General features: G+C 32.4%; 1 pseudogene; it reads left to right on the top strand.

Moving 5' to 3' along the window:
- The first annotated feature begins 390 nt into the window (after positions 1 to 390).
- Positions 391 to 12,438, top strand: LOC107865190 (annotated as a pseudogene).
- The last annotated feature ends 13,328 nt before the right edge of the window (positions 12,439 to 25,766 follow it).

Below are 25,766 nucleotides of genomic sequence, written 5' to 3'. Positions count from 1 at the left end.
GAGCTTGGAGTTTTCACTTATCAAACCCATTTGGAGATTTGGAGTTTTCACCCATCAAATTCCAACACATAAGCTCAAGTAATGGTGAAATCCATACTCAACAACTAAAATCCATGCAAACATAACAATACCCACACACAATTACATTCTAGTTCAACGTAATCCCAATACTAAATTATTTAGCTACTCATGAAGAAAGTAAAGAGAAATATACCATGTGGGTCATCAAAAGCATTCATTCTTCATAAAGAAACTAAGAAATTTGAGTCTCCAAAGTTAATTACAACTTGTCTAATTAGGGTTTCAAGCTTGGAATTCAAAACTATGTTATGAGGTAAGCAATACCAAAAAAGAAAGGGTTTTTGCTTATATATAATTTGGTATTCATCCATGACATTTTACAAATCTGTCCTTGGGCCTGTTCCTGCTGATCCGCTATCTTGTTCATTTGTTCATGACTACGATTATGCAACCGCAGCTAGGTTCCACGACCGTGCTTTGCTGACCACCTGGACTGACTGCGACTGCTGCCTGAGGACCGCAGTTGTAGTAACTGAGGCTGAGAGCTTCAGGTTTCCAGCGTACTCCTTTTGCTTCCATTTGCTCCTTTTTTAGCTTTATTCCACATATGCTCACCTTCTCTACTTTATACTTGCAAAATGTGGGTGTTAGTGCACTTAAATCTATATAACAATAACAACAACAACAACAACAACAACAAACCCAGTATATTCCCATATCATGGGGTCTAGGAGGGTAGAATGTATGTAGTCCATATCACTACCTCTAAAGAAGTAGAGAGGCTTTTTTTGATAGACCCCCGATTCAAGACAAAGGATAGTATACAAAAATCATCAAAATCATGGTACATGATAAAATAACATAGGCACGACATCCATAAATATATTGTACATTGCCAAACAAAGGACACCAAATCCCTCCCAACTACAGACTACAACTCATCCACACACCTTAACCCTTTATCCTAATGTTATTCCTCCAAACCTTCCTATCTAGTTTCATGTCCTCAATCAGCTGTAACTGCTCCATGTCATGTTTAATCACTTCCCTCTAATACTTATTCGGTCTACCCCTACCTCACTTGAAACCATCCAAGGCCAACCTCTCATACCTACGAACCAAGGAATCCATATAATGCCTCATTTTTAATACAAAACACAATAGTATGCATGCATGATTAGTGCAAATGAGTGGTAGGATTACCACTCATCAACACCCCTAACTTAGACCCTTGCTTGTCATCAAGTAACACTACCTCTTGCCATGAGACCTTTTCCATGTATGCCCTTATTTATGTTCTCAATGACTATGAAGACTCCAACTTGGTTGTTAACACAAAAAGTTTTTCACATATGGATAGAAAAGTATTAACAATACCCCTCATCATAAAATGGGGTGATAAAAGTGCAATGGATCTTGGGGAGGGACTATGTGACAATTACTAACACTCTAAAAGTGACTCATAAGCCTGCTACAATCATGTTATACATCCACTCATCTCATTGCATGGAAGATGACAAAATCACCCACCTTAATTAACTCAAATGCCCCCTACAAGAAAGAAATGTTCACGCCCCTAGTTACCAATTACTCAACAAGGAAATTTAAGTGCAATCACTCACTCTCTCAAGGAACTCTCCATGTTACAAGTACCATACCATAGGCTTGCCCCAATTTTCAATCGCCACTACAATGACCACACTTGGTTGGAAATCACAAAGGGATTTTTGATCTTGTAATGTAGGTTTAGGGTAGGGAAGGATAGCAATTTAGGACAATAAGGATATACCCTCCTTAAACTTCTACATCATATACTCATCACTATTTGATTATTGGGCCACTTATTTATCTTTTGTTGCTTTACCTACTTTGTCTCTTTTTCTTTACCCAAAGTTTTTTCACCTTTTTTCCTTACTTATTATTTCGGGACTATCTTTTGTTGCAACTCATTATTTCGAAGGACTATCTTTTTCTTCAAAGCAAAATTCTACTTGCTAGATTTGAAGGGTTTTCTTATTTTTATGACTTCATTTTTCACTACACTTCCTTTCTCTTTCCATCACACCCAACATAGGCTTTTATCCTCAATTTTCAATCTTAAGTTTAAGGAGGATAGGGTTTAAGATAGAGGAAGCAGAAGGGTCACGACTTATAATGTGGTTGCCAAATAAAACTACAAAGGCTCAAAGAGGGTGACTAGGGGTAACTCCTATGTATTGGTGGGAATTTTAGGCTAAAGTAGGATTCCAAAATCACAAGATAGCCTATGATAATTTTACCCACCAAGCACAACCAAAATTTAGTTTTGAAAGACTAATGGGTCACGGTCTAGATGGTACAAGTACACATGAGATGTAGATAATTAATCTCACTCACACGACATGTGAATGTTGTCAGGAGGGTCAATTGTTCTCATCGCTCAAGAAAAGGGTGGAGTATCCCCTATTTTTTCACAATCAACTTTCAAAGTCAAATAAAGTGAGAGAATGATATCACAAAGTTGTTGCATCCATGCCTTCGAGTTTTGCAAAATTTCTCGGATGAAGGGGATGTTTTCTTTTGAACCCGAACCATGCATAATTTTTCTAATTATTGCAACAACCCAAGCTATCGTCTTACATTGAAAACTATAGTATGGGCAAACTTCCATATGGTTACTAAGAATTCACCAATGAGTGTAAATGCAAATCCAAATCATCGATGCCACAGGTACTCAGACTTCACTTGCATCTATGGTTAGAAACTAAAATGACAAATTAATGAAACAAGAACAAAATAACTACTCCATGCAGATATGGGCACCATTTGAGTTCCTGAATATTACAACCCAAATAAAAAAATAAGAATTATCCAAAAGAGCATAAAAGTATGCAGAATATCAATAATACATTCCCAACTCAAATAAATAAGGAGACACCCCAACTAAAATCAGTGTCCTCACTACATAAATAATCAAAGATAAAAGAGATAAGGGTGCTCCCTAAATTTGTATTAAGGGATGCTATCACTCTTGGACCCTACATTATCACCGTCCTCTTTAAAATTAGACTACTCAGTTAGGGCCTCATTATCACTATCCACCCAAGACGTAGGAAGCCTATTTTAGGGTTTCAAGACCTTCCATAGGCCTTTCACCCCTTTCCACATCTTTATAAAGAATTTATCTCTCTTTTTCACCCTTGTTATCATCCTTTTATGTGCACTCCTGAGGTCCCAATGTGATGCTGCCAAAGATGAGTAAGCTTTCTCAATCCGATCAATAGTAGATTTTTGATTCTTTTGGTCCTCCTTATACTCATCATAATCGGCACGTGACGTATATGAGTGATGGGTGGTAGAGGGATATTTCATCCCTTGAGGCAAGCTAGACACAAGCTCTTTAATGATTGCAATATTAACTAAAATCTCTTTAAGAGGTCCCATAGTGGTTGGCCTATGATGTTTGGGTTCACTACATGTTGGATCTTCCAAGTTGATCTTTCTTTTCTTGTTTTTTCCTAGTGCGCCGTCTCCTCGAATCCTCAATGGGTTGATAGAGGTGCTAGGACATACCCATGTATCACTAGCATACTCTTCTACCCCTACTCTCTCACAAAGCTCAGTAATCATAGAAGGGTAAAAGAGATTCATACCACCTTGTTTTTGAAATGATCTATTTCACTGGCCACGAGTTAACTAACATCCAATGAAATGTCATCTAAAATATAAGCAACCACACAATCACGTAATTCAAGGACTGTTATCATGTGAGTGCAAGGAGACACTCGGCTACAAATGATGTGCAACCATATTCGAGCCTTAAAAGTGAAGTCATTCATGGAAATATTGCTTTTAGTTTTGGTCCACGAGACTTCCTTTCCAGGACATAGCCCTTGTGCCAATTAATTCCCCAATTTACACCCCTTTGCTTTGAATTCACCCGTATTTGCCTGTTTGAGCCCATAAACATCATTGATTTATTTAGCCCCAACTTTCATCGACTTTCCTTGAATCATTACAATCACATTGAGTGGGTTCGAGAAGGATACTTCACTGATATTGACATAAAATTCATTGACCCATTGTTCATTTTCAAGGCATGGATCTGGGGCAAAGCAATTCCACCCTATGGTTTTAAGTTTATCGTGGAAGGCCAGTAGTTTCTCCGGTACATTCTCCAAACAAATCCCTCTTTCCAAGAGAAACTTTGTCTTTGAAAGATCACTATAGTAGTTAGTGTGGAATTTGGATGCCATGAATCAGATATGATCATACTTATCCTTGAGGTTGTCTTGAAACTACTAAACACACATTATATTTTTCGATGTTATTTTAATCATTAAAGTTGTGCTATATTGATCATTAAAGTTCATTGGACTAAGTGTTTGGAGTTGACTGGCTAAATATTGGAAGTGTAGGATTTTTGACCTGGCAGACTTGTCCTCAGTTACCGCGATCACGAGTCAGGACAGCGTTTGAGTTACCGCAGTCGCCGTCTAGGAACGCGATTGGGACACCTGAGGCAGGTTCCATGTTAGCTCTGCATGTTCATATTTTTCCCAATTTTAAACTACTAGCATGTTCTATAATATGGGCGCAAATAAAAGTCATGCGAACAATGCTACAGGTGTGTGTGAATATGCCCTTTAAAAAGCAGATATTACTATTGAATGTTCATTTAAGCAATTTATCAAACACTTGTTGTGCATATCTCATTGGTCTACCCTTTGTACACACTATTGGGTACTCAAGATTTCTCCACCTGTGCACACCTCAATCATGCAGCCAACATTACACCAATAATAAATATAACAACATGGAAAGCATAACAATTAGCAATTTTAGGCCGTTTATTAATCATGCACTCTACGGCCTATTTTCAAAAATAAAAGGATGGATTCATGTCACTTAACAGAGTTGTGATGCAAAAAGAAATATGCAAAGAGAATTTTTGAGAGCTCACAACTTGACCAAAATTTAGCCTAAATTTGAGAGTACAATCTTGAAAGGGAGTGTGAGGGAAATGAAGGGAAACTAGGAGTTAAATGACTGAAGTGACCGCGGTCATGATCAGAAAACCACGATCATTAACACCCGCACAACTGCGAATGCGCATGGGGGCCATGATCACGGTAACTGATAGCAGTTTTGCTCTCCTATTTTCCCCTATTCAGCATTTTACTCAATTTTTACAAATTTTTCCCTGCTCAAATTTTTCAAAGTAGACTTGCACACTTTCCCTTTTTAAGCTCATTTAATGCAATCCAAAGTGCCACAAATCCATGGGTTATTTAAATGTAAAGACAACATCTACACTACGAGAACATAGCAAAAAGTATATGAGCCACTCTCGTGGCATTTGTGGATTGCCTTCCACCTATAGCCTAAGTTATCTTCGTGGCACGGCATCTTTTTTCTTTCAATCTCATGGCGGGTCCTCAAACCCCTCATCATTCAATTTCTTATTTTCAATATCCACCACAGATACTACTTGGAGCTCTGTGGTTTGGTTCTTTGACTTGCAAATTTTGAATAAGACCTCATTTTCTTGTACCCAAAATTTCATCTCCCCCAGCTCTAGATCGACAATGGCTCTCCTGGTGGCTAAGAAAGGATGGCCAAGAATGATTGGAACCTCTTGGTCTATATCACAATCTAATACAATGAAATTCATCGGGAGAATGAATTTGTACAGCTTTACAAGGACATCAAACAATATACCCACCGGCCTTTTTTTGGATCGGTACGCCATAAAAAGTTGTATCAAGGTCGGTGTAGGAGTGTCCAAGCCAATTTTATTATAAATAATAAACGACATTAGATTGATGCTTGCACCAAGTTTACAAAAAGCTTTTGTAAACTTAAAGTCCCAATGGTGCAAGGGATAATGAATGCTCCAGGGTTGTATTTCTTTTCCGCGGCTATGATATCCATGATAAAACTATACCCATGAGTAACCTCAATGGTATCACCCTCAACGAGCTTCTTTTTGTACATTAACTTAGCGTATCCCGAAATCTCTTGGATCACCTCGAGTAGTGGGATATTTATTAAAAGATTGCTAAATTTTGTCATAAATTTTCTCAATTTATCACTCTGTTCCTTTTTATGCAACCGTTGAGGGAACGGGGAAGGAACATGGATGGTTGGCCTTGCTTCTTCTTGTGGCTTTTCAAATTCATCCACTTCCTTATCGCTTTCATCAATCACTTTCTCATTATTTACCTCTATTCATTGAGGTATCACCTTTTTTGTCTTGGCCTTGGGCATATTTTCACTCACATCTCTTCCCAGGGGATCATCAAGTGCTTTTCCACGTCTAGTGACAATTGCTAGGACTTGTGCTTCATTCTTTGGGTTAGCAATTGTGTCACTCTGAAGTCCAACTCTAGCCCTTGCATTTAATTGCGTCGGTATTTTCCCTACTTAGGTCTCCAATTATTTGATGGAGGCGGAGTGAGACACCACTATTTGGGAGAGCATGGAGAATCCACCCTTCAACTCACGGACCATTTTGTCCATACCTTCAAAACTACTCAAGATTCTTGCCAAAATATATTTTGTCTTGAACTTTTTGGGGTCGATGACATTTGACTCTTTGTCCTTAGCCCTATCATGAGGAGGAATGTAGTGGTCATAGTCATATTCCCTATCTCTCCAATCTTTCTCTCGGTCATGATCCATCCAACCTTAGTTCCCACATTGCCTTTGATAGGTGAGGTGGGAACCCTCGAGTAGTTTTCCAAGTACCAAATTTCTTCATCCAACTTCTTTGCCTCATTATCATCTTCATAAGTCTTTGATGCTGCGGATGTTTCATTAAAAGCTCAAGTTGGGTCATCATCTTGGACATGTTCTCCTCCTTCTTCTCATATCATTTTCTTTGCTCATTAGTCACCATGGATGTAGTAGAAGGGGTCCTAGGAGCATTGGTATCATGGGTGTGTCACCCCCTATTTTTCTTTGATACTTGACCTACCAATCGAAAGGTCGTAAGATGATGCAATTTCACCATAGAGCCACCTGCGGCATTATCCACCAGAGTTTTGTTCAATGGGTCAAGATCTCTATAGAAAATCTGAAGGAGCATTTTATCTGGGACTTCATGATTCGGACATTGAGCTAGATTTCCATTAAATCTCTCCCAAACTTCAAACAATGATTCTCTATTCATTTACCTAAAGTTCACAATCTCATGCCACTTTTGAAGAATTTAGTATGTTAGGAAATATCTATCAAGGAACATTGTGGTAAGCTCCCCCCAAGATGTAATTAAAACGGGTGGAAGTAAGCGGAGCCATTACACCGCTTCGCCCGTTAGTGAAAATGGGAAGAGTCAAAGCCGAATGGATTCTTGTGTAATATGCGCTATGTTAAATGGTGCACAAACCTCCACAAAGATCTTTAAATGGAAATTTGGGTCCTCATATGCTTGACCCCCATATAAGACTTTCAGTTGCAACATGTGAAACATAACGCTAGTCATATGAAACAAACCATTTTCATTGGTTGGCAGGATGTGAATTGCACTTGTTTCCCCCGCCTCATTTAATTGGACCTCATCATCTAGTGGGGTATTAAAGGGGCCCAAATTACTTGCATCATAGCTCATCACTCGATTCACACTTTGATCACCTACAAAATATTCAAAAATAATAAATAAAGTAAATTATCCCTCTCCCGATATTTCTAAGTAAGAATAGCACCACAAAAGTGAAATCTATATTTCACTCCCCGGCAACGATACCATTTTGATAATGCTCGACTCGCTCCCATGATTGGGGTGAGGCAGTCGTTGTCAAGTAACCCAATGTAAATTGAGGTCGAATCTTAAGGAATGAATGTTATAGACGTCAAATCTATGGGTTCTCAAGTTACTACAAGGTTACCTGAAATTCTAATAAAAACAACATGTATAAATAAATGGGGGAATTGTTTGAAAAATTTTCACACAAACTTCAACAAGTAGGCAGTAAATGATATCTTAGCTTTGAACTCAAGGTTTGGAGAGATCTTGGGATTATGTATCCTTAGAGGTAAAGCATGCGGGATAATGTTGGTTTATTATAAAATTTAGTCATTAATTAATGGATAGGCTATGCCGAAGATCATTAAGGTGGATCTTTCTATAAAATCCCAACGATTTCACCCATTGGCTCTTTCGAGAACCTAACGAGTGTAGAGTTTCTATAACCATCCAAAACCACAACCAAGCATCCCTATTTCTAGGATAATGCTCTTGACATGATTTACACTCCCTAAACACTTATTTCTAAGATTACAAAGGGTAGTAAACTGTAGTCTTAGTTGTTCACCATTGCTTTATCCCCCGATAACCCTCTTTAGAGGATGTTATAGGTTACCTAATATTCACCTAAATCCCTCTTTCGAGGAAGACAAAGGCTCTCTAGATCTTGGAGATTTCACTCATCAAACCCATTTGGATATTTGGAGTTTTCACCTATCAAATTCCAACACATAAGCTCAAGCAACGGTGAAATCCATACTCAATAACTAAAATCCATGCAAACACAACAATACCCATACACAATCACACTCTAGTTTAACATAATCCCAAGACTACATTATTTATCTACTCATGAAGAAAGTAAAGAGAAATATACTATGTAGGTCATCAAACGAATTCATTCTTCATAAAAAAACTAAGAAATTTGTGTCTCCAAAGTTAATTACAACTTGCCCAAATTAGGGTTTCAAGCTTGAAAATCAAAACTATGTTATGAGTTAAGCAATACCCAAAGAAGAAAGGGTTTTGGCTTATATACGATTTAGGATTCATCCATGATATTTTAAAAATCTGCCCTTGGGCCTGTTCTCACTAATCCGCAATCATATGTGTTTATCTGCAATCGTTGTTATACGACCGTAATTAGGTTCCATGACCGTGCTTTGCTTACCACCTAGACTGACTGCGACCGCGACCTGAGGACCGTAGTCGTGGTAACTAAGGATGACTGCTTTAGGTTTTTAGCTACACTCCTTTTACTTCCATTTGCTCTCTTTTTAGCTCTATTCCATATATTCTTACCTTCTCCACTTTATACCTACAAAATATGGGTTTTAGTGCACTTAAATCCATATAATGCCTCATTTTCTAATACAAAACATAATAGTATGCATACATGATTAGTGCGAATGAGTGGTAGGATTACCACACATCATGGGTAGTGTCAACGGTCATCACCTCCATGTGAGGTTTTTGGTGCACATTATGAATCTTATTATGCAGGATGGTCTAAAAGAATTTTTTTTCTATTAAATGAGTTATACATGCAATGAGATATGTTAGGCAATCTCCCGTAAGGTTGAAAAGGTTTCAATAAAGTTGTGATGATGAAAAACTCAGTTGCAAGAAATTTTATATACTTAGATATTCCAACTAGATGAAATGCTACCTATATAATGTTGAGTAGGGCTATTGAGTTTGAGAATGCATTAACAAATTATACTTCTCATCAAATTGGCCTAAGACATTATCTTGAGAATTCTTGTATTGAAGTTGGAGCAACTGCTGGTGAACTTTTGAGTAGTGATTGGGTGCACATGAAAAGAATTACAAAATTTCTTGTAATCTTTTATCTTATCACTTTGAAAATATTTGGATCACTTTATGTTACATCTAATTTTTATTTTCTTAAAATTTGTGAGATTATTGTTATCTGAATCAATTGATTGAAAGTGGAGATACTGATTTAAGTAATATGGCAAGGAGGATGAAATAAAATTTGATAAGTAACGGGGTAATCCATCAAAAATGAATAAGATAATTTTTACTTCATGTGTTATAGATCCTTGTTACAAGCTTGATTCAGTTGGATCTGCTCTTGTCAAGATGTTTGGGGAAAATCAAGGTCTATCTTTAAAAGCAACAGTAGAGAAATACATGATTTCATTATTTAGTGAATATGTAAAATCTTGTTCAAAAGGGCTAGTGGTTGTTGTGTCTTCACCTTTCTCTTTACTAGACACTTGTACTTTAGTGATTTCTAGCAGTCAACTAAGTACCGAAGGTACAGGACCTTTAGATTGTCTCATGCAAGATATAAAGCTATATAAAGCTGTGAATGGAGTTTTAGATGCTAGATCATAGTTAGATAAATATTTTGGAGAAGAAACTGAAGATGATACTAAAGAATTTAACATCCTACTCTAGTGGAAAATAGACACAACAAGATTTCCTGTTCTTGCTAAGATGGCTTGCAATGTATTAGCAGTTCCAGTTTCAAGTGTTGCATCTGAATCTATATTTAGTACAGGAAAACATCTTTTTTATTCATTTAGGAGTTCATTGACTCTTAAATTGGTGAAAGTTCTAGTGTTTCTTCAAGATTAGTTTTGAAGTGAACAATTAAGACAACCTGTTAGTTTTGAGGAAGATCTTGATAATATTAAGCAAATTGAAAAAAGTAATAGTATTATCTTTATGTGTGTTGCTGTTATAATTTATTTTTATGTATTATTGACTCATTTTATTATTCTTCTCTTCAGATTTAGCTAGTGCAAGAAAAGACCCTACTGTAGTTAATGTGTAGTACAACTACACAAGCTTACCAGACGACTTTCACAAGGTTAGTATTAAAAAAAAGATAGAAGTTGTTATGTTATTTTTCTTTACACTGGTTGATATTCTGTTAGATATTAATTATGTTTTAGAATCGATTCTTAAAGTGGAATTGTTATATTTTTAATTCAGATAAGTATTATATAATTGTACTGTCATGATTGTTGTGAGTTGAAGAGTTGTTTGTCTTGCTTGTTCTTTAAGGTATCTTGTTCTATTTTAATTTTCCAGATTGTTTTTTACAATCTCGTTGAATGTTGTAAGTATTACATATCCCACTAAGTGTTGATAATGCTGTATTCTTTATGTTATATCCACTTTTTAAAATCTACTTATAGTTTAGCCAATAGCCAAGTATTGGTAAACTTCAGACCTTCGATGTTGTTGTTGTTTCTTCTAACATATTCTTGTATATATTTTGATTCTTTTTATGTGCATATATACCTATAAATGACAACAAATGAAGTACCATTATGTTACGAATTATTTAAATTAAAATTTAATATTCCTATTCCCTAAAATTAGATATAACTGATTCTCGCGAGGCGCTCAAAGCAAAGTCCTAAGATTGATCTGATTCTTCCTAGTTAGGTTTTACAATTGAATTACTTTGTTCTTAATGTGTGCATCTTGTATGGGTGGAGGGACTGGGTTGTGTAACTAAACCTTGAAGACGAATAACCCACAAGGGTGGCCGAGTTGTTTGAGTAAGGGATCTCCCAGATGGGGGGCCTAGTAGATGTGATATATGTGATCACTTTCCTATTTTGATTTTTCACTCGTCATAAGGAGGAACTCAAATTCTTTTAGCAATGTATTTAGTTAATGTTCTAAAAAAAAAACATCAGTTTATGAGAAAATTTGCTTAATATTAGTGATATGATAATTACTCAGTAAGTCTAGCCTAGTAACACAAATTCACAGCCACCTGGTGTATTAACGAAACCATAACTTCATCATTTATATGTCAGTGATGAGATAAGTTATTTCATAAGATAACTTGAGAGTTACGGGATAACATGTCCCCAAGTTGGAAATGGGAACAGAAGATGAACAATTTACGATGTAGAAAACTATCATCTCTAGTCGTCAAATTAGAGTTTAGGGTGTTGATGCTCAGAGAAGGCTTAGCAAATTCCATGTAATTCTCACTAGACTCAAAAGAACTATTATTGAGTTATGTAAGAATATTGTTTTAGCCGGAGTAGGTTGTTTGACACTAAAGGTGCTCTGCCCATCTTTGATGTTGGTTTCTTTCAGAAGTTTGTGTTATTGTTGTTAGTTTTTGCTTCCTTTTGATGAAAAAATCAGTGAATTTAATATGTCATAAGTTGCCAAAGCATGTTGTATTTTACAGTGTAGAATTTCGTGACTCCTGCAGTGAGATATTTATTGATTTGCAGAATTACAACTGTTATAAGAAAAAAATAAAGAGACTACTGATTGTGAATTTCTTTATCCAAGTTTTGAGAAAGCTATTGCAGTCCCCTGGAGAATGTCAAAGCTCTATTATACAATGAGAGTTATTGAAAGCTTTGAAGCACTTGAGGGACGAAATCCTAGAGAAACATTTGTTGATGACCATTCAAATATTCATGAGTGTAGGAAGGAACTTTGACAGGCATATTGTTTACGCATCTCAGATCCCAGATGCTCTTCTGGAATGATTGATAGAAATTTGAATTGAATTTCGTCTGGTTTGTGCCATCATAGGAGGAATTCTTGGACAGGACTCTCGTCACAGGAGGTTATAAAAGTAATATTTGAAAAAATGTGATCCTCTCAAGAACTTTTTCCTCTTTGATGCTACCGATGGTAAAGGGATAACAGAGGATATATCTAGTGTCAATAGTTAAGGGTTGATATATATGGTAATGTTGACCTTATTAGGTATCTTTTAAGTACAGATTAGTGGTAGTCAAAATTTAACTTATCTAACATTCCTTTAACTTGAGTTCTGGATTAGCAAAAATATGATGTTTAATGCTCATGTTGGACTAATATTTTGAAACCAAAAAAAAAAACATGGAAACCATATCTTAGAATATATTATAATTTGTGAGTTCCCTCTGTATCTATTTTGGTGATAGTGAATAGATATTCATCATGTATTCGTAGTGACTAATCGTTCTTCTTGAGTTATTTTTACTTGACAATGTTTAATAATATTTGGCTTACATTGTCAATGACAGAATTATGAGACTATTACCTATCAAGTGTGCAAAAGCAGTTGTGCAACTACAAGTTATTCCTATGTGCAAGTTATTCTTATGGCTACATCTTCTAAAGTCGATACTTGAAATTGTTCAATTCAAGGAAAAAAAATCAAATACAAAGTGTATTTGCAAAAGAACGGATTCTTTTATAAGAGAATTGATTATTGATATGGTTTAGGTGGCATGGCATAACTTAATATTTTTTTATTTTTATTTTTTAGATAAATATTGAGATTCTTAATTTTTTAATTAAATGGAACAATCTTCTTATGTTATATTTTTTTCTGAATGGAAAGAGTTGGTTTTGTGACTTGAAAGGCAAGTACTACTTTTACAACCTTCCGAACTACAGATTTCTATGGCAAAGTAACAAAAACAAGAGAGACAATATTTTTAAACAATATATACAGGTTTAGAAATTAACAAAAACAAAGTTCTACTGTACTTTTCTCTTGAAGGTTCCAACGGCAAGTAGTAGAATGACCCAATAGGCTCTTTCCTGCACAGCCATGTTGCATAGAAAGTTAGAAGAGCCTTCTCTTTATCATGATATAGTACTACTATTTTTGTTTTCAAATTGTGGAGGTCTCATACACTCCTGATAACCATCCGATAATTATTTATCCATTATCGAACCAACCGATATCTTATTGATTGGCTAGTAATTTTATATATTTTAAATCTATAACCGATAAGTCAAATTATTATGTGTAATAGTCCATCCAATCTATCTTATAAGAAGCCATCAAATATCTCAAACTAGACACACAAGTTCATACTCAAGTGAAAATACCGGCTACAATCTCAATTATCAATCCCTCCGAATTTACTCAAATTGCACTCATAAGGGGAGGTGCATTCAATATGAACAACTATCAAGTCTGATAGAATCATTAATACACTTTTCACACAAAAATATAAGTATTAGAGATAAGGAAAAACAATTCAAACAATTTACTCCTTTAAAAACCTTAAAATACTAATACTCAAATAGATGCTCATCATCTCACCTATAAGGGATCTCCATCACTCTCTATATAAACAACTAACACATAAACACTTTAAAATAAAATTAAAGAAAATGTCAACTTGCCTTAAAGAAATTTAAAAAAGGCAAAATAAAGATTTACCCTTTCGATGAGACTCAAAACAAGCCCAATGTGATCAAATACATATTCTACAGAAAAATAAAATCCATAGATACCCATACTGCTTTACTTAAAATATGAGTCGCAAGAGTCAACTCCGAGACCACAAAGGAAAAACTAGACTTTTAATATAAAATAACATAACCCATAAACTATGAAGTTCAAATTTGAAATTTCACTGGAAAAAAAAATTAAATTAATCTTGAAATCATTAAAATACTATTACTTACTTTACCTAAAAATTTCCAAATTCTCATTCGGAAAACAAAGATTTGAAAAAGAAATTAAAAAATAAATCAATGGAGAATGTGTGAAAATAGTATAAGTATCATACCCAACGAAGAATACTTAAAAAATATATTTTCAAACTCTCAAAAATGAGTTCCCAAACTTTAAAATTTAAATAATGAGGTTTATGATCAAAAGTAAAATTTTAAAATCTATCCAGATACATTACTAAAATTTTAAAATCTATCCAGATACATTACTTATTGCGATCATGATTGGCGCATCTCAGTTGTGAGATTGAACCAGCCCACTGCATTACGATTATGATGACATGCCATGCAATCTCAAAAAGTGCCTAATCGACCCCTATCCCTTCTTTTCAATTGTTATCATGCCTACATGATTAAAATTCACAATGCACCTGACCTACGCGATCATGACGAGGAAGGACAACTGCACTAACAAACAGTAAAAAACAACAACAAGCTCAAAGATAACAATTCCTAAACAGATCTCCAAAATTTTCTCGAAGCCTCGTAGTAAAAAATCAACTATGCTACTAAACTAAAAATTATGTTTCAAACACTACAAGAAAAATGCTTGTTACCTGAGAATTTTCATAGGGATAATTTGGTAAAATCCCCAAGTAATTTGATTACCTGCAGATTTTCTTACCAATTAGAATCCAAGGGAAATACCTTCGTAGGTAATTATTACTTGTAGATTTATAAAATCCCTAGGTAATTTAGCTGTGAAAATAAATCCGCAAGTAATTATTACCTGCGGATTTATAAAATTTCTGGGTAATTTAGTTACGAAAATAAATCCGTGGGTATTTATTTTCGATTAACTATCAAAATTTTGCATGAATTTTTTGGTAAAATTTCGTAAAAAAGGATTTTACCTGCAGATTTTCATGAAAAAATTCATAAATTATTCCCCAAGAAGATTTTCAAATAAATCCAAAGGAAATTTAGAGGTGAAAATTCCTAATTAACAAAAGAAAATTTCTTGCGGATATTTATGAAACTATTTCGCAAGAAAATTCGTATGAAATGCCTCAAGTAAATCCTCAAGAACAAATTTTATCAAAAAAAATTCATGAATATTTAGCATGTATATCCCATGGAAATTTTCAAGTAATAATTCATCCGTAGATTACTAGAAACATTTCACAACTAATCAAAAATCTATTCAAAACCTCCAATAATTTTTTTAAAAAAAAAAAAAAAACATCATTCAATACAAGTCTAATGTAAACCATTACAGCTAACAAAAAAACATAATTTGTAACATCCACATCAATAATGTATGATTCTTAAATGGTCCAAAATAAAATATTTCAAACTTGAATCCTCAATAAAACTATTAACCATCAGGGTCAGAATCACTTTACTTCTCATAAGCTTAGTTGTCTTCTTGAGATGGGCGTTTATCATTTGAAGATGATTTCTTGTATACATGCTTCATCAACAAGTCAAATTCCTTTCTCATCCTCCTTCCACAATTGATGCACTTTGAGCAGTTAATATTTCTTATTTTTTTATTTCAAACTCATTCTGCATAAGAATATGTTAATTCTAGCCATAAAAAGGGTTAAAAATACATTATTAGCATAAATTATATGACATTATAGTATCAAATAAAATCATAACAATCAACAAATATAAACATGTATATATTAGCATATAAAGCATCATAAACTCAAAGTTGATTTTTCAGATTATTGTGACTATTGTTATGACTTTTCTTATTAAGATAACAGAGGATGAAATTAGAAGAATAAAAGAACAAGAGGAAAGGTTCAAGTGGTTCCATATATTTAACACTCAATATAAAGAAAACTCTTTTCTTATTTGTTAAAACTCCGAACCTAGTTAAATGGATTATACAAGATACACTATAATAGATTATACATTGTCAGGTACACTGTAACGGATTATATAAGAAGAGTTACTCAATGGAGGATTCTCAAAGCAGAGATCTTTTCATATAACCAAACATATTTATTTTGTAACTGAACTTTATTATTTTCAAGTTATTAGTACACATTTGAAGTGACTATACTTAACCATTTCCAAGTCACAAGTTCGCAATTTCAAGTAACTACACTTAATCATTTTCAAGTCACTACACTTAATAATTTTCAAATAACTTATTCACATTTTAAGTCACTAGTACATATTTCAAGTCTCTACACTCAAACCATTTTCAAATAGCTAATTGATTATTTAAGTCACTATACTTAACTATTTTCAAGTAACTACATTTAATTATTTTCAAGTCACTACACTTGACCATTTTCAAGTAACTAATTCACATTTCAAGTCACTACACTTAACTATTTTAAAGTCACTAATACACATTTCAAGTCACTACACTTGACCATTTTTAAATAATTAATTCACATTTCAAGTCACTATACTTGACCATTTTCAAGTAACTACTTCACATTTCAAATAATTATACTTAACCATTTTCAACTAACTACTTCACATTTCAAATAACTATACTTAATCATTTTCAAGTCACTACACTTAATCATTCATTTCAAGTCACTATACTTAATCACTTTCAAGTAACTACACTTAACCATTTTCAAGTCACTAGTACACATTTCAAGTCACTATACTAAACCATTTTCAAGTAACTACAACTAACTATTTACAAGTCACTAGTACAAATTTCTAGTCACTACACTTAATCATTTTAAAGTCACTAGTATACATTTCAAGACACTACATGTAATTATTTGCAAGTCACATGTTCATAATTTCAAGTAACTTAGTTCACATTTCAAGTAACTATACTTAATCATTTTCTAGTCACAAGTACACATTTCAAGTCACTACACTTAACCATTTTAAAGTCACAAGTAAACATTTCAAGTAACTACACTTAATCATTTTCAAGTCACAAGTTCACAATTTCAAATGACTACACTTAACCATTTTAAAGTCACTAGTATACTTTTTAAGTCACTACACTTAACCATTTTAAAGTCGCAAGTATACATTTCAAGTAACTACACTTAATCATTGTCAAGTCACAAGTTCACAATTTCAAATGACTACACTTAACCATTTTCAAGTAACTAATTCACATTTCAAGTAACTACACTTAACCATTTTCAAGTCACTACTATACACTTCAAGTCACACTTAACCATTTTCAAATAACTAATTTACATTGCAAGTCACTACACTTATAACATTTTCAAGTGAGTAATGCACATTTCAAATTACTACACTTGACTATTTTTAATTAACTAATTCACATTTCAAGTCGCTATACTTAATCATTTTCAAGTAACTATATATCTATGCTACATTCCATCAAAACACACTTAAACATAATTTTCAAGTACCTAAATTCAAAACACAAGTCACTAATTCATAATTCAAGTAACTACACTTAAACAATTTTTAAGTTCCTATTTCACTTCACAAGTTACTAATTCACCTTTCAAGTACCTACACTTACACATTCTCAAGTCACTAATTCACTCCTCAAGTGACCAGACTTTAGTAAATTCAAAACACAAGATCACCCAAGTACCGACACTTACACATTTTCAAGTTGCTAATTCACTTATCAAATGACCACACATTACTAAATTCAAAAGAAAAGTTCATATTTCAAGTATCTAAATTTAAAACACAAGTAACTATTTCATAATTCAAGAAACTATACTAAACATTTCAAGTCATTAAGTAGGCTGTCAAACCTGTCAAACCATTAAGCATACCACATCTAAGTAATTTAAAATACTCAATTAAGCAGGCTGTCAAACCACATCTAAGCATACCATAATTACAGAAAAAGGAAGCATCATTCTTTCACCAATTAAAGGAAAATAATTTATAACGTAACAAGAATAGACATGTCATGGTATTCAAAACCAACGAATTTATAAAATCAGCCTAGCAAATGGAATAAAAAAATCCCTAAAAAGCAATCACAAACTTTAAAAAAATGTTAATGAGAGCTCACAGGAACTAGGCATTTTTGTATAGGCGAATCTAAGCACATAGACACATGAAATTGCAAGGATCAGCTAAAAATTCATAATCAAGTTTTGACACGTCCAAATCTAAAGAAAATGTAGAAAAGAAAAAGGAATAGAAGACGATGGTACCTTAAAAAATTAAAATAGAAAACCAAACCTTGGATGGATTCTTAAGAATTCGTCATGAAAATTACATGTTCTCCAAAGGATCGGACTAATTTTTGTCAGAAATGGGTAGAGCAGCTGTTTTCCAGTTGGATGAGAGGCGGTGGCAGCATGGGTTTGCTGGTGCGACTGGGAAGCAGTGATTGCATGCCCATTAGTCACGTAGCTGCAGCACAGCGGGGACGTTGGCAGAGCTTTTGAGAAGGGAAGGAGATAGTCGGCGGCGGTAGTGTTGGTTCAATTGGTGGAGTCTTTGGTGGGGTGAGGGACAGGAGAGGCGTCGGAGTAGTGGCAGCGTCGGCGACACAGTTAGCTGGAGAAGAAGAAATGGGCGGCTATAATGGTGGAGTTTAGAAAGAGAAAGAAGAGCATAGGGAGAGAGAAGAAAGCGGCTATTATTGGTAAAAAATGGTTAGGGTTTGGTTTTTGGTATTTTAAAAAGGAAAGAGATGGAGAATCAATCTCAGTCATTGATATTTGATCTATGACTGAGACTTAAAGTTACAAGATATTTAAAATTGGGCTATAATTGAATTGAAGAGTTAAAACTAAACTCAAGTGGGCAAAATCTAGGCTAAAATTATCATAAATTGGTAAAATTAAATTAAAAATAAATAAGTTGAGAAAATTAAATAAACAAATAATAAAAAAGGGGATTGCTATAATAAAAATAAATAAATAAATAATAATAATAATAATGAAAACTAAAGAATGTATTTGTAAATTGTAAGTTTGCATATGATAAATATTAATAAAATTATGTAAAATAAATAAATAAATAAATAAAATATTATATTTGAATTAATAAATTATAAAAAATAATAATAAAAATTAATAAAAAAATAATTTGTATATTTTTAAATCATAAGTGCGACACGTCGTGAATTATATTACACAAAAATAATGTGTAAAAATATTAATATTTGAAATTAAATAATTTTGATAAAATAGCAACCTTAGAGAGCATCGAGAGGTCAAAATTAGGTGTCAACAGCAACTGATGCAGACATGTTATAAATGTCTATTTTATTTTTTATTAAATATTATTAATTTTTTTTATATGTAAATGATTTATAGTAATTAATTAGGGGGTAATATAGTAAAATTATGGAGTAGCTGAAGCAGGTGAAGAAGAGGCATGTCGGGGACACCAATTTTACGTGCATTTGGGTAGAGGTGTTAGTTAATCTTAAATTAATTATCTATCACTAATGATCATTAATTTCTTGATCTCAATAACGAGTCAACCTAAGATTGATGATTAGCTCAAATACATCTTTGATATCATATTCAGCTGCTTGATCAGCTTGTGTGAGCTTTATAAGTATTTTTAAAATTGAGTCAAGCTAAGATTTATTCAGCTCGAATAACTATTAATTTTTACTAAAATTGATATTAATTGAATAAGAATTAGGCTAGACATTACATAAGTTGGGCAAATTGAATTGACTTAGGTTGTTATTTAATAAATGTCGGAAAGACATAGTAGTAGTAATAATAATAATAATAATAATAAGAGAAAATGGCCAAAATACCCCCCCCCCCAACCTTTACCCTAAATCCCAACTACACACCTATACTTTGCGGGGGTCCTATGACCCCCCCGAACTATTTTAAAGTGGAATATTTACACCCTCGAAAACTGACGCCCGGACATTGTTTCAGGTAGTGACTGCACTCGCTGCCATGTAATTCCATGTAATATTACTTTTTTTAATATAAAAAATTAATTACTTTTATTTATTATATTCTTTCCTTTGTATTCTTTTTTAATTTCCTTTTCAATTTCATTACTTTTTTCCATTTATTTCATGCTCTTCCACAATAATGATTCTCCATTCTTTTGTTCTTTTTTTTTCCTTTCTCTTCATTTGATTTTCTTCAATCTCAAACCTTTGTTAAATAGTAAATTCAAAGTCGACTATTAAACTCAAAGTTTAGAAAAAAAAAATTTGCTTCAAGAACGAAAACTTGCACAGCTTCACACATTTGCTTCAGGAATAAATTTTTTTATTTATGTATTCGTTATGTGAGTTCAATTGCAAACTCGCTGTTCAATTGGAACTCAAGAATTACTAGTTTTTTCAAGAAAGGTGATATGAGGAAGCACGCAAATTGTTCGACGAAATGCCCCAAAAAGAATGTAGGAACTGTATGTTTTCTGGGTATGTAAGAAATGGGATGTTAGATTATACTCAACAAATGTTTGATACAATGCCGAGCAGAAATTTTGTTTTTCAATCTTGTTCCGTTTTCTTTCATTTTTTTAAAAAAATTCTCAACTATGAAAATTGATGTTGAATTTATGATTGTGAAAAAATTTGGTGTTGATTTTGATTATGGTGCTGATTTGATTGTTTTAATTTCAAGAAATGTGGATTTGAATGATGATATATGGTTTGAGATTGAAAATTCAATCGATGTAAAGTTAAAAGATTTCAAGATTCCACAAAATGTGTATAGAGCATTGTTGAAAGTTTATGTTTCATTTCATGAGAACGATGATTCTTGGTATGGTAATTTGGTTAATGAGCATGTAAGTTTGAATAATCTTAGTGTTTCGAGGAATGGAACTTTTAGGGAGGTGATTGTTAGTTTGGATGAAATGGTAGTTGGTCTAGTTTGACTATTTTATATCGAAGGAGATGATAAATTAGTTTTGGATTGGATGTTATTATTGAGTTCTTGAAGATGCCATTGTTGAGTTCCAGAAGAAGAAGAAGAAGAAAGAAAATGAATAAAGAAGAATAAGAATTAAAAATGTATAAAGAAAAGAGTAAAGAAATATTTAAAATAAATTTTTAATAAAAAAATTCGTTCTCACTCTCTTTAAAGAGAGTGAAACGCACTCTTTGCCATGTCAGCGTTCAGGGGGACAATAATTCTACTTTAAAATAGTTTAGGGGGTCATAGGACCCCCGCAAAGTATAAGTGTGTAATTGGGATTTGGGGTAAATGTTAGGAGGGGGGGAGGCATTTGACCATTTTCTCTACTACTACTACTGCTGCTGCTGCTGCTACTACTACTATTACTACTACCGTTCTTCGCGCTATCTTAGACCAACGAAATTTCACCTCTTTAATTTTTAGTGATAACATAACGAGTCAAGCTAAGGTTTATTCGGCTCGAATACATCCGTGATACCATATATGTCAATAAACTAATTTTAATTTCTTGAGCATATTTTACTTGATTATACGTGTTCACCAATTTAATGTCTAATTTCTTTTTATTTTATGTTTTTTATTCTTCAAGTTTATCCTTTTCCTATTAAAATTTTTCAAGTCACAAAAATCCTACATAAATCTCCAAGAAATAGTTTCAACTAAATTTGTAGCTACACAATCCCCCAATAATTTTCGAAGTAACAATTTCGTACGTAAATCTCCAAGAAATAATTTTAGTTAAATTTGTAGCAACACAATCCCCTAATAATTTTTCAAGTAATAATTTCGCAGGTAAATCCCCAAGAATAAATCCCCAGCAAAATTCGCAGAACAAAATTCTCAAATAATTTCCCAGGTAATAAAATCCATTACATAAATTTCTACCAAACTATCTCTATGTAAATTCGTAGGATAAATTACCTGAGTATTTTTCTATAAATTTAAAATATATATATATATATATTTTTCCATATACCTACGGATTTATCTAGAGATAAAATACCCCCCGATACACTTCCCCAGGTAATGTCACAAGAAATAATTTCATAGGTAAATCTCCAACAAAATTTGCAGCGCAAAATCCCCAAATAATTTCCCAGGTAATAAAATCCATTACATAAATTTCCACCAAAATATCAGTAAATCTGTAGGATAAATTATCTGAGAATTTTTCTATGGATTTAAAATATATATATATATATATATATATATATATATATATATATATATGTCCATATACCTACGGATTTACCTAGAGATAAAATACCCGTCGATATATTTTTTCAGATAATATCGCAAGTAATAATTTCACAAATAAATCCCCAAGAATAAATCCTCAGCAAAATTCGCAGCACAAAATCCCCAAATAATTTTCTAGGTAATAAAATCAATTACATAAATTTCCACCAAAATATCTCTAAGTAAATCCGAAGGATAAATTACCTGGTGATTTTTCTACGGATTTAAAAAATATATAAATTTGTCCAAATACCTGCAGATTTACTTAGAGATAAAATACCCGCTGATATATTTCCCCAGGTAATGTCGTAAGTACAAATTTTACGCAATATGTTGCCAAATTTACCTGCAGAATTTGTTGCAAATATATAGTTCGCAGGTAATATTTTTTAATGTTGAGAAATTTAAGATTTTCGTAGGTAAATTCACATGTATTTCCTGCGATATTATTCCCTAGGTAAAATCCCCATGTAATTTACAATTTTCTACTAGTGAAACTCAATGAGATCATCAGATAACCGACAGAGATAGTTTATCAATGAATGTTCACCAAAGTCAACTCAAATCCTTAAACTTCAAATTTTCTAATTAACTACTTGAAACCCATTTGAACGCTTCGAGAATCAAACTAAAGGTGATATTAATCCAAAAGAGCCATCTTGAAGTTAGCGAAACAAAAAAAATTCTCATACGACCTCACAATCTTTGAATATTGATCAAATTAAAGTCAACCATACCACCTCCAAAACTATCCAAAATAAAAAACTTACTTAATACCCAATCACTAACCTCGAGAATTGTGTCACCTTTAGATAACACTATGCTACTATAGAAAGGGATAAAACAGTCAAAATATACCAAAAATTGAATCAGTATGAGAACTATTATAATTTATTAACTTTTAATCAAGAAGAACTTAAAAATTATTTTAGCAAAATAAATTACAGAATGATGAAGACAATTAAGATGTTGTGGAGTCGATTCTAAAAGCTCTGACACCATGTGTGTGATTACTGTCATTATCAACATCTCAGCTATAATAGGTAGAGAAGAAAAGCCGGTATAGGGAAGAAGATGATAGGACTAAGAGAGAAAGGGTAAATTAGTATTTCATTATATTAAATCATTGTATATGAAAATGTATACATGGTCATCACTTATATAGAAACATTTACTAGGCTAATTAGTTACAATTAGTGTAACTGATTTAGTAGCCTAATACTAACTAACTAACTTCTAGCATCTATTTCGGTGTTAGCTATTTAGCTAGTATTATTAGTTATTAGTTACATTTAAGCGGAAACTTGCAAGTAGTTTAAGCGAACAACTTTTTTAAAACCCTTGTGACAGCTTTTGTAGGTTTGCAATCAAGTAGACAACTTTATATAATTCTCTCAACGATTTTTTTATATTCTATAAATAGAAATTCAATTCAATTTAATTAGTACATCAATAAATAAAATATATCTCTCTCTTCTCCTAACTATTTAGGTAATATCTCCGATAGTTTTGTACTTTTGATTATTTTACAACGGAACTACACATTGATTTGATGAAGTATAGTCCAAATATTAGCAGCAATCATTATCCGAGAGTGATTGTGGTTGCAAGTTTTTTTTTTTTTTAGATGAAGCATAGTTCAGATATGGAGATAATGAATGTGCAGTGGAGGTGGTTCTGCAAGGTACTAGTTGCAATAACTATGCAAAGGTAGTAAAAAGTAGTTGTGGCATCCAATTCTTTTATATTTTAGTATCTCTATTTTGTCAAGTTCTTTTTTTTTTCAATGAATGACACGTCTCATTTTACTAATTAGCTAAATCATAATATTAACATATGATATGTCCTTACATATTTAAATCTATAAAATCTTTTCAATGGTATAATTTAGCAAAAAATTTTTATCATTTTCGGTCTGACCCCCATATTTGGTGACTTTAATTATTTATTTTATTCTTTAATATATATATTTTTTTACTTTTATACATTTTACTGTCGCTGGTTTTATTAGAAGAAGACGTGATTATCTTAGTTTACGTAATTAAGTAATTTATAAGGACGAAACAAATTTAGTTCAATGACGACAAAAAGGTAAAGCAAACGAAAACAAAATCTTCAAATTTTGGAGGTTCATTTGTTGTGGAATTGCTAACATATGGTAAATAACAACATAATAATAAATGGGAATGTGAATACAAATTTCATAATTATCGTGGAATTTTATGGAAGTATCATCATCATATTCATAGTTAAATGCCTCTTATTTAATAAATTAAATCTATACCATGAGCATTAAACTGATATATTTATAATCTCTCTCTATATATAATATTAAAAGTGTGAAGAGCCTTAGTTGTTAGAACTTTTTGTCCTTCATTAAAAGTTTTTGCTTTAGACAAAATCATCGTTTCACTATTTTTTTCTAATATTTAAGTGTAAAATCCACAAAAATTAGCCTACTTAATTACATTAATATCTAGTATTGAATCAAAACTAATAACACATTTAAAATCTAGAAGAATGAAACATATACCACTTAATTATGACAAAATTAGATTTACATATCCACCAAGATATTGTAAATATAATTTAAAATGAATAAAGTACAACAATATAACAAGTTATCTCTGAAAAACGAAAAGAATTAAAAATAAGAATAGAAAGACTACATTATAATATATTTGCAGGAGTTAGTAAAAATTCAATAGATACACAAAAAGATGAAATATCAAAATTAGAATCACAAATAGATAGTTTAGAATATGTATATCAACATGACCTATTCACAATAAAATGAATAAAGAAGAATTTATAATAGATGAAAAAATATATGAAAACTACGAAGGATCAAAAATAAAAATAGTATTTTCTAATCTAGGACGAAGATATAAGAAAATAGGTGAACATTTATATTTAATGTTAGAAAAAGAAGAATTAAAGTTAGAAGATAAATTAACAGCAATGGTAAGAATAGAAAAAGAAAATGAAGAGATAGATAGAAAAAAAGAAATAGAAAAAATAAAACAACAAACTACGGAAGAAATACGAAAAATAGAAGAAACCAAAAATAGTAGAATTGCTGAATTAGAAAAAGAATTACAAATGTTAAAAGAACTGTATGAACAAAGACAAAAAGAAAAAGAAGAAAAAGACAGAGAACAGAAATTACTAAATGAGATAAATCAATTTAAGAAAAAATTAGAAATAAAAAACGAAGAATTAGAAATAAATAATATAGATATTGAAGAGATAGATAATTATGAGTCCGAAGATAGTGAAACATACACGGAAATATTAACAAATACAAAAAATTTAGAAATCAATGAAGAACAAAAAATTTATGAGGAAAACTTAGAAAGTACCCAAACAGAAATAAATACTCTTGATAAAAAAGAAAATGAAAATATAATACCTAAAACAACAGAAATAAGAAAACCCATATATTATAAGAATAAGTTTAAAAAATATAATGAATATGATAAATGGATACCAAAACAAATAGTGAATAAAAA

This window comes from Capsicum annuum, chromosome 3 (genome assembly GCF_002878395.1).
Source record: "Capsicum annuum cultivar UCD-10X-F1 chromosome 3, UCD10Xv1.1, whole genome shotgun sequence".
Classification (NCBI taxonomy): Eukaryota; Viridiplantae; Streptophyta; class Magnoliopsida; order Solanales; family Solanaceae; genus Capsicum; species Capsicum annuum.
The sequence above is the reverse complement of the archived record's forward strand: the minus strand, read 5'-3'. Positions and strand labels throughout refer to the sequence as shown.